Source organism: Sipha flava, unplaced genomic scaffold (assembly GCF_003268045.1).
Source record: "Sipha flava isolate LNK unplaced genomic scaffold, YSA_version1 32_pilon_pilon, whole genome shotgun sequence".
In the NCBI taxonomy this organism is placed as follows: domain Eukaryota; kingdom Metazoa; phylum Arthropoda; class Insecta; order Hemiptera; family Aphididae; genus Sipha; species Sipha flava.
The window spans coordinates 918595-928875 of record NW_020273018.1 but is presented as its reverse complement, the minus strand read 5'-3'; positions in this window follow the sequence as shown (position 1 = coordinate 928875).

The following is a 10281-nucleotide window of genomic DNA, read 5'->3' as shown; positions in this document are numbered from 1 at the left end:
CTTTTAAAAATTTTAAAATCGATTTATTCTCAGTTGACATTGTTCATTATTGAAAGAAAAATTGATAGAAGTTATTTGAAATTGGATTTATTACTTTTCGATACGGCCCTGACGATTTTAAGCCGGCATACCATAAATGGGGATTTACTCAATTCCGAGACGGTATACTATTAAGCTTGTGAGCATCCTAACTTTTGGTTTAAAACCATAACCGGACCTTATCAATTTTACAAGAAAGTTATTCAATTGAGAATTTGAAATTAAAAATGAATTATTTGGTTTAGATATTTTATATTTTATTAAACCCATAAATAGTACCAATTTCCAATGAAACTGCGATAAATTTTAAATTTTAGTGAGTAGTAAACAAAACGTCTTCACTGACCACTTCTGGCCTATTCGACTACAATCTATACGTAACTTACTATACCTAACGCTTTCAAAAGAAAGAACAACTTTTTGATTTTTATTTTAAATTTTTATCAGGTAGATGGGTAATTAAATAATTAGAAAACTATATTGAATACATTGGATACAATAATTTAAAATAACGCCAGACCAATATTAATTAAATTGATTTACAAAATTTAAGACGCATTTCTCTGTTTTACCACATACAATATAACATATTTGCGTTCATTAGTTCAAATATAGGGTGTTCCCTTTAATATTGAAGTAAACTGACCTATAGCAATACTTAGAGGTGATAATATTATCTATGTTTTGTTGATCGGTATTTATCGATGTTTTAATATATAATAATAAATTAACTACTAATCAAGAAGATAATATATGACAAATATAATTAAAACAGGGTTGACAATCTTCAAACGAAAAATTCCCAAGTATTTAAAAAATTGCTCACTTTATGAAACACACTTTATATCAAAAAGACTAGTGGCTACTTCTATTTATTTTCCTTGGTAACGTCGTGATGCTTGTAAACAATGCCGTCATCTTTACGGCCTTCGTCTATTTCGGTTTCAATGCACGGAAAGTTAGGTACCGATTACTCATTTATGGTCTCGTCGTATGGTGTGTCCTTTGAATCAGAACAACTCTCGATCGGATTCGTGTGTTTCAAAGGTGTACATGTTGGGCTGAAATTTCGAGGGAAGTCCATGTTCATCAAGCCATTATCTGTAGCGGGACAACGTGTGCCCAAACCGTGAAGTTAAACAATTTTGTACCACGCGAATAAAAATCTTTTAGTTGAATCTGAAATTTCACTATGAGCCCGAGCCTAGGGGGCACCCCTCCTATATACTATAAATATTTACCAGTGCCGTCGATTCGACGTGAGCCTTTGACCAGCTACATCTGTTGCTGTTCTGCTGTGGTCACCTAAGATGACAGTTAATCTTGCAACCTAAACATTTTGCGATCGGTTCCCATATTGTCCTTACATTGCATTCGCTACACTTGTAGAACCAATGCATTTTTAACTAGTTCACTAGGTGACACAAATGTCGCCCAGTGATTATACTCTATCGACAATATTTTGAAAGATTGGGCGAACTAATGCGAAACAAACGTGTAATACTATAATCGTACCATGGTATTACATTGACTATTTTGAGAAAAACATTTTTTGTCGCCCAGTGAAAATTCCTTATAAAATGCACTGTGTAGAACCTCTTATAAAAGAGCTTATTGTTGAAAATGTGTTGACATTGTTAGTCTATTTTATAATCACGGAGTTAATGAACAAGGTGGGAAGTTGTAAGATATAAAAATTATTAAATTTTAGGTAAAATTTGTCTATAAAGAAATGTTGATGTTTGATTTGAATCTAATTACTTAAACAATCCTACCTGTACTTATCGATAATTTTGCCTAGTGAATTTATTTGTATATCAATGTTAGCCAACTAATATATTTTCTAAATCTTTATTATAAACATATATAGTTTATTAGATATGGTTAGATACGATTGTGAATGATGTGAGGGCCGTTAGTGTGAAAGGAATGAAAAAAATCGAGACAAGTGGAGGTTTAGGATAGGTTAGTCCGAAAACCGAAACTCAACAAATATGTAAACCGAAACTTTTTATACGAAACCTAAACCCGGAGAAAAATTAAACACAGTTTTAACTGAAAAAACCAGGATTGAAATTAATATTAAAATGCAATTTAATTTGTTAAACCATATATTAAATATACAGTATACAATATACAGTATATTTAATCTATGCATAAACTAATCTGATACAAATATCTAAATAAGAAAATGAATAGTGATGGACACTATTGAACTATTCAATAGTCCAAGACATTTGAACTATTTAATAATATTAAGGGTGTAAAAAAAAACCTATAGTAATTTAATAGAAAAATAAAATAAATAAAATGAAAATATTATTTGTTTTATTTGTTATTTGTATCGTGTGTACGAATGTTTACTCATTTCCTGCGTGGTGGGTTATAATAATAATGGTCATGAAGTTAGCCCCCCCACTTTGACCGATTCTCTTCAGACCACCGCCAATATTTAGCAAATTAATTGCAAATAATTGCAAATTCATTTTTAGAATTTGCAAATCAAGTGCAAAGTCACGAATCAAAAAATAAGTTTGGGGGGCTAACTTCATTCAGCCTTCCCCCCAATTTGTCCGATCCGTTCCAAACCGACGTCAATATTTAGCAAATTCATTGCAAATAATTGCAAATTCACCTTTAAAATTTGCAAATCAAAATTGTAATTTTGGCGAATTATTTTGCAAATTTTGTCAGCCCCCCACTTTGACCGATTCACTTCAAACCACTGCCAATATTTAGCAAATTAATTGCAAATAATTGCAAATTCACTTTAAAAATTTGCAAATCAAAATTGTAATTTTGGTGAATTTTTTTGCAAATTTTGTCAGCCCCACTTTGTCCGATATATTCCAAACCGACGTCAATATTTAGCAAATGAATTGCAAATCAAAATTATAGTGTAGGTAAAATTGTATTTGTATTATATATTGTTAAAATTTATATTAATTATTTTCATAAAAATTAAATTATAATAATCAAAAAGTTTTTTAAAAATAATTAATTGAAATAATGAAGAAAATAAAGAAATAAAGAAGAGTAATAAAACTATTTAATAATAATGATAAATAAATATACAATTTATACATTTAACTGGAATTATGTTAAATTACTTACAAAACTGCCGAAGCAGTTGTTAATGTTTTATTGGATATATTTACCCTTTTTGGGGCACCCACTATATTACAAAGTGATAACGAACGAATAATGACGATAACAATAAACTAAAAGATTTATCAATTATTATCAATACCAAATTGCATTATTCCACTTAGTTTTACGGTTTCCATTTTTAAAATTAATCTGCAGTGGTATAATGATATTTAAACAAATTTAACAAATTTAACAAATTTAAACACTTAAAAATCAAATAGTCAAATAGACCAAGTCATGTTCCTCTAGAGAGAAAATAATAAATTAAAATATTTTGAATGATATGAAATAAAAATGTACAATAATTAAAAATAGCCCGATGTAAAATTATGTAAAAATAAATACAGAATTATTAATGCTATGTATTGTTGTGTAGAATTAAGTATAGTTCACAATTATTATTTTAAGCATTATAACGAATTAATATAAATAAACTGGAAACTCCAGTTATCGATGTTAAAAAATTGCATAATAATTGAATCGAAATAATTTTCGAATGTTGTAGTGATAAAAATAGCATCTATTGTTGAAGACGATCCGATAAAGCATGATGGTCTAGGAAACGACCAACACCTATCTGCTGATCGACAAGGCGACGCCGGCACGTTGCACAATACATTGATGAACCATGAGCCAATGAGCCATGATTATATTATTATGGACCAGAATTGTATACAACTAAAAAGTATTTAAATCCTATGATGCAAATATAATGCGTAATAAAATTACAAAATATGCAACAATATTATATGCATAAACAAATTTAAAATGTGCAGTAGGATAAGCTTTTATTTAATATTTGATAAATAATAATATTAAGGTAATTAATCAGTATTTATAAATAGATTAGATAGTAAAGCAGATCTAACTAAAGGTCTGGCCCACGTTACTACTTTATTTTTTTAATAGCAATTAGATATTAGAAATAATAGAAATATTATTTTCGATTACAAACAATTTGTAAATGACAATCTAAACTTTAAGATTAATAAATTATTTTCAAATAATATGCAATATATATATATATTTGGTCAAAGTTTGATTTGAACCGAATATTTTAATTCCAGACTCTAGCTATGAAAAATACGAAATGTATACAAGTAATGAGAACGAAAATATATATCTGCATAAATTCATAAAAACATAAAAAAGGTTTCCAACTATGAAAACTCAATTTTTAATAATTACAATTATTGTATGATGATATTTTGAAGTCGATCGGACAAAGTAGGGGAAGGGGGCTGACAAAATTTGCAAAATAATTCGCCAAAATTACAATTTTGATTTGCAAATTTTAAAAGTGAATTTGCAATTATTTGCAATTAATTTGCTAAATATTGGCGATGGTCTGAAGTGAATCGTTCAAAGTGGGGGGGGCTAACTTCATGACCACATAATAATATACTCGTATATTGGATGCATGGTATGAAATTACACCATATATTCTATCATATGTAATAATATAATTCATATTTATAGATTTTATACGGAGATAATTATAGGAAGAAATTATCGATGCCTTGCATTCGATTAACGCATATAGTGGTGTGGGTCCTGATGGTGTGCCTCCTATTTTATTAAAGGAATGTAAAAGAATCATTACTAAACCACTTCATAAATTATATAATTTGTCTCTCTCAACAGGCACCTTTCCAATGTATTGGAAAAAAACGTATATTGTTCCTATTTTTAAAAGTGGTGATAAAAGTAATTTTATTAACTATAGATCGATTTCTAAATTGTCAATTATCCCAAAACTATTTGAGTCTATTATTACTAAAAAGCTATCTAATTTACTGTCCAATTATATCTGTCCTAATCAACATGGTTTTCAGCCTAAAAAATCTGTTTTCACGAATCTACTCATTTATCATACTGATTTAATCTCATCTATTAAAAATGGATGTCAAATTGATACAGTTTATACTGATTTCAGTAAAGCTTTTGATATAATAAACCATAATTTACTTATATCTAAACTTCAAAGTTTTGGTTTGCACAGCAATTTCCTTAAATGGTTAAATTCATACATAACTAATAGAACCCAGTCAGTAAAACTGTTACATTCTTTTTCAGAAGTTATTCATGTTTGCTCTGGAGTTCCACAAGGTTCGCATTTGGGGTCTTTATTATTCACTCTTTTTATTAATGATCTACCATCTGTTTTTAATTCGTCAGTTAATGTGTTAATGTTTGCTGATGATACTAAATTTTACTCAATTATTAATAATCAGGATGATGTAATTATTCTCCAAGAGAATTTAGATAAGTTTTCCACATGGTGTCACGAAAATTTATTACCAGTAAATATTAATAAATTCAATGTTATCTCTTTTACTAAAAAAAAATATCCTTTAGTTTTCAATTATAAGATTAATAATATTATTATTAACCGAGTGGACTCAATTAGAGATTTAGGTGTACTTTTTTCCTCCAATTTGTCTTTTACTTCTAATATTAACATAGTTATCAATAAAGCATTTAAAATGCTTGGTTTTATATTAAGAAATACTAAAGAATTTAAAAATATTCAAGTACTAAAAACCCTCTATTGCTCCCTTGTTAGATCTAACTTAGAATATTGATCATTGATATGGAGTCAAAATTCGACCGTTCAACTGGTTGACAATGTTCAATATAAATTCCTAAAATCAATTGCTTTTCGCTTAAATTTACCGATCTCCAGAGATTCAAGATCATTAGTAAGACACTCAATTTGTATTCAGCCATGCGAAGTTAGACGTAAGATATCTGATTTATTATTTATTTATGATCTCCTAAATAATAATATTAATTGTCCCGAATTGTTAAGTAAGATTGGTATTGTAACTCATAACTATTCAATTAGAAGCTCAAGTTTATTTTTTGTCCCCTTTTTTAAAAAAAAAATTTGTACCGATTCTTTTTTTCCGAGAGCGCTTACGTTATGCAACCTAATTTGTAATGATGTTGATTTTTTTTTTATGTCTTGTGATTGTATTAGAATGAAAGCTTTGTCTTTATTTTCAAGTTAAAAACATTATTATTATTATTATATATTTTTTTTTCTCATATTACACAATTTGAATATCATACCATTTAATTTTAACCAAAACTTATATTGTACCTGTATAATTATTATTTTCTCATGTTTTTGGATGTCTAGATTACTTTATATCTTCTTTGTTAAAGGGCTTGTCCCGTAAAAATGTTAATAAATAAATAAATAAATAAATAATAGAAGAACAAAATAACGAATGACCACTTGACAGATAAAAAAATTAAAAATAAATTCCAAGAACCATTAATGATAACTCCAAATTATATATCCGTTTTTCCTTTAAATTTTAATCTTTGGTGTAGATCTATTTTTAAAATATTTCAAAATGTTGGTTATTTTTCGTCCCACCCAGTCCCTATTTTTTAGTGAACTTCGACAAAAAGCGTTTAGTCCGAAACTAGAAGTGTGCACAACAGATTCGAGAAGTATGTACCTACTAAGTACTAAAATATAAAACTACTATGAAGGTGTTTTTCAGGAAGCCAGCATAGCAAGACAGCTAATAAGGACTTAAAACATCGCCTAAAATTATTAATAAATAATAATATATAATAGATATAGATCAAAATTGTATAGATACCTTGTAAAAAGACGTCAACCAAAACTCCATTTCAAATCGAAACTTATTTTGTATCAATTTTATCTGTCATTAAATGATATTTTAATAGCTTTTATATGTAGAGTCCACATAGTATAATGGGAGTTTACCAATTGCGCGTAAAATTACCTTTTCATATACCAATTGCGCTCAAAACATTTTAGGGTCGATATACCAATTACGCTCTAAAAATGTTAGGGTCGATAGACCAATTGCGCTCAATACATTTTACATTACCTAAGGAAAACTTAAAAACCGATTTTTTTGCGAGTTAAAAGTAAAAGTCTTCCAAGTCGGTGAAACGTATAGACTTTATACAATTTAGTTAATGAAAATTAAAATAAAATAATATTAATAATAATAAGAGAATAGGTGATTAAATCACAAAGATATAATAATAATAATAATAATTATACGATTTTGAGTTTAAGGTAATCATGATGTTTGTATTTGCATGTTTTAAGAATAATCATAATTTTTTAAATATTAATTTGAGCATGGCATTACAGTTTAGAATAATATAATTTGGTTAGTTTACAGCATAATATATTTATTATTACCACGAAGTATAATAATAATAATAATATGCTGATTTAAAAAAAGTATAATACAAATAAATGAATAGGTACACTCAGAGATGGAACTAGGAATTTTTACGCCCAGCTAAAATGTTAAAATTACGCCCTATCCATAGACTAATAAACAAATACTCAAATAAATTGTGTTCTTATAATCAATATACAATCGTACTTATTGAGTTTTAACCTAATATCAGTATTTAACGAAATTAAAAGTATCAAATTAATTGTTAATAATTACGAAAATTACACCTTCTAGAATGTTACGCCCAGGGATAAATCCCCGACTTCCCCCCCTAGATCCGACCCTGGGTACGCTAACCAGTCACAAGTTTGCAATTACATTAAAATAATTAATTTGGTCACCACGAAGTATAATAATAATAATATGCTGATTTAAAAAATATATATAATATCTACAAATAAATGAATAGGTGGATACATTAACTGGTCACAAGTTGATTGTCATTGTTGATTGTTATAATTTTTACAATAATGATAACACACAATTTTTAAAAATTCATTTCTATTAATTTCGCCAGATTTGTATTTATCGATATAAGATTGTATCGATATAAGAATCAATTATTAATTTTTTTTTTAAATATGCTCTATTTGAAATATATTTTTCTTGTTCTATACTATTTATTGCAATATACGTGCTAGTCTGCGTTTCAATAATAACATTTAAAAAGGCAAAAATATTTGAATGGGGAAAATAAAAGTTTGTAGAAAATGAACCGTGAAAAGCTTCACGCGCATTAGTTGTACGTTCACAACTTATTAAATTGGACGCCCACAGTTTCGGAGGAAATGTAGAATTAGATGATATATAGTTTTCAATAAGATAATCAGTGAATTTGGTTAGATTTGAATTAATTGGTTGAATCGTCATTATTTCTTCTACAAACACATCCTCCACTTCTTCGTGTGAAAAAAGTGATAAACCAAAAATTAAATGTAGCCATTTTCCTACTTCAGAATTAGGGTTTTTATACTCTGTTTGTAGTCCACAACTTTGAATATTCCTCCACCAAGCTTGTGATAAATGAAATCGACACCCCACTAGAAGTATTGAAAGCCAGACTTGTTTAACTGCAAAATATATACCTTTTATGAAATCGGCAACGACTGTTTTTGGATTAAAATTAAGATTGAATGTTGTACATTTACTAATTAAAACTCGAAATAAATATTCGTATGTACTTGATAGTTTATTTGGCAGTAAAGTAAATATAAGTGGAATATAGTGTCCGTTTTTCAAACCATGTATCGTAAAAAGTTGGTAAAAATATTTAGAACAAACTTCAAATGTTCCATCGACAATTATTTTGTCACAACTACATAAAAATTGTAAATTTGATTTTGTAGAAAAACATATTATACCTATTCAAAATATTGTCGTTTATAAGCAATAAATTCTCACCCTAATATGTATTCGTATCCAAATTATTTAATTATTATGCACTTCGGTAACATTTTTTGGTAAAAGTGGTAGCGTTTTTCTACGAGTACGATAAACGCTTCGTCATATAGAATGCACATCGTATAATGTCAAATCTAACGCACTTGATTGCACTTCATTCCGAATTAATTTTAGTGGTCGTGTTGTAACTTGGTCTGTTGCTTTTCTTTTTAATGAATTAGCAACAATTTGTCTATTAATATTTGAACTTGCTTCTTGGTTATGATCAAAATTAGATTTTAAAAGCACCGTTTCACTTACATCACATACAAAATTCGAAGTACACGATTTAATTTTACATCTCCAATTTATTCCTTTTTGAGATGGTACATTTTCGAAACTTAAACTCATCAAGAACTAATAACGGTTTACCTTTTTCACTAAAAGCTTTTGTAAAACGATTCATATTGTAACGTCAAACAACCAAACTAATACTAAATGACTAACAAGACATAAGTATTGGATACCTATCAATATGATTTATATTTATACTGAGTATCATCAATGTGTTCTTCTATCTACAGTTATATATTGTGTGCAACGAAACAATTAGGCTGATAAAATATATCCGATAATAATGAAAACTTGTTTTCGTCCATCACTCAAATGCATACTTCCGTGATCAAAATATGTGCGTAATAATAATAACGTTTCATAAAATTCCCTATATTAATATATACATATAATAATACACTGTTATAAAATATATTAAAACATAAGACATAAAGTAATACGATTTTGAGTTTATGGTAATCATAATATTTGTATTTTGCATGTTTTAACAATAATAATAATTTTTTAAATATTAATTTTAGCATGGCAATTAGAATAATATAATTTGAATACAAGCGCAATTGGTATATTGACCCTAGTATAAACATTTTGTTTTAGGCGCAATTGGTCCATGCCCAGTATAATACACATACACATAATATAATAATATTCACATACCTAATATATTAATTTAAATAAATTACCTACAGTAGAATCCCTCTAATCTTTACCCTTCGCGACTGGGGGTATAGTCGGAACGTGAAAAAGGTCGGATTGTCAGAATATAAAGAAACATTTGAAGACAAAATGTTACCAAATTTATTTATTAAATTATTTTAAATATTATTTTTAATTACATACATATATTAAATTAAATAAATAGTTAAATAAAAATATATATTTTTATTTATTTTATTTTAATATATAAATTTATATTTTTATTAAATAAAAATTTATAAATAAATAGTAAAATAAATAAAATATAGGTAAATAGTAAACGGGCAATTAATTTTATAAATATATCTATTCACATGCTATAAATTGGAAAATACATATTGAATATATCATATTCATATCGATAATACTATGGTCAGATCAACCGGAGTGGTGGACTAGCCGAGGGTGGACGAGAGGGGTT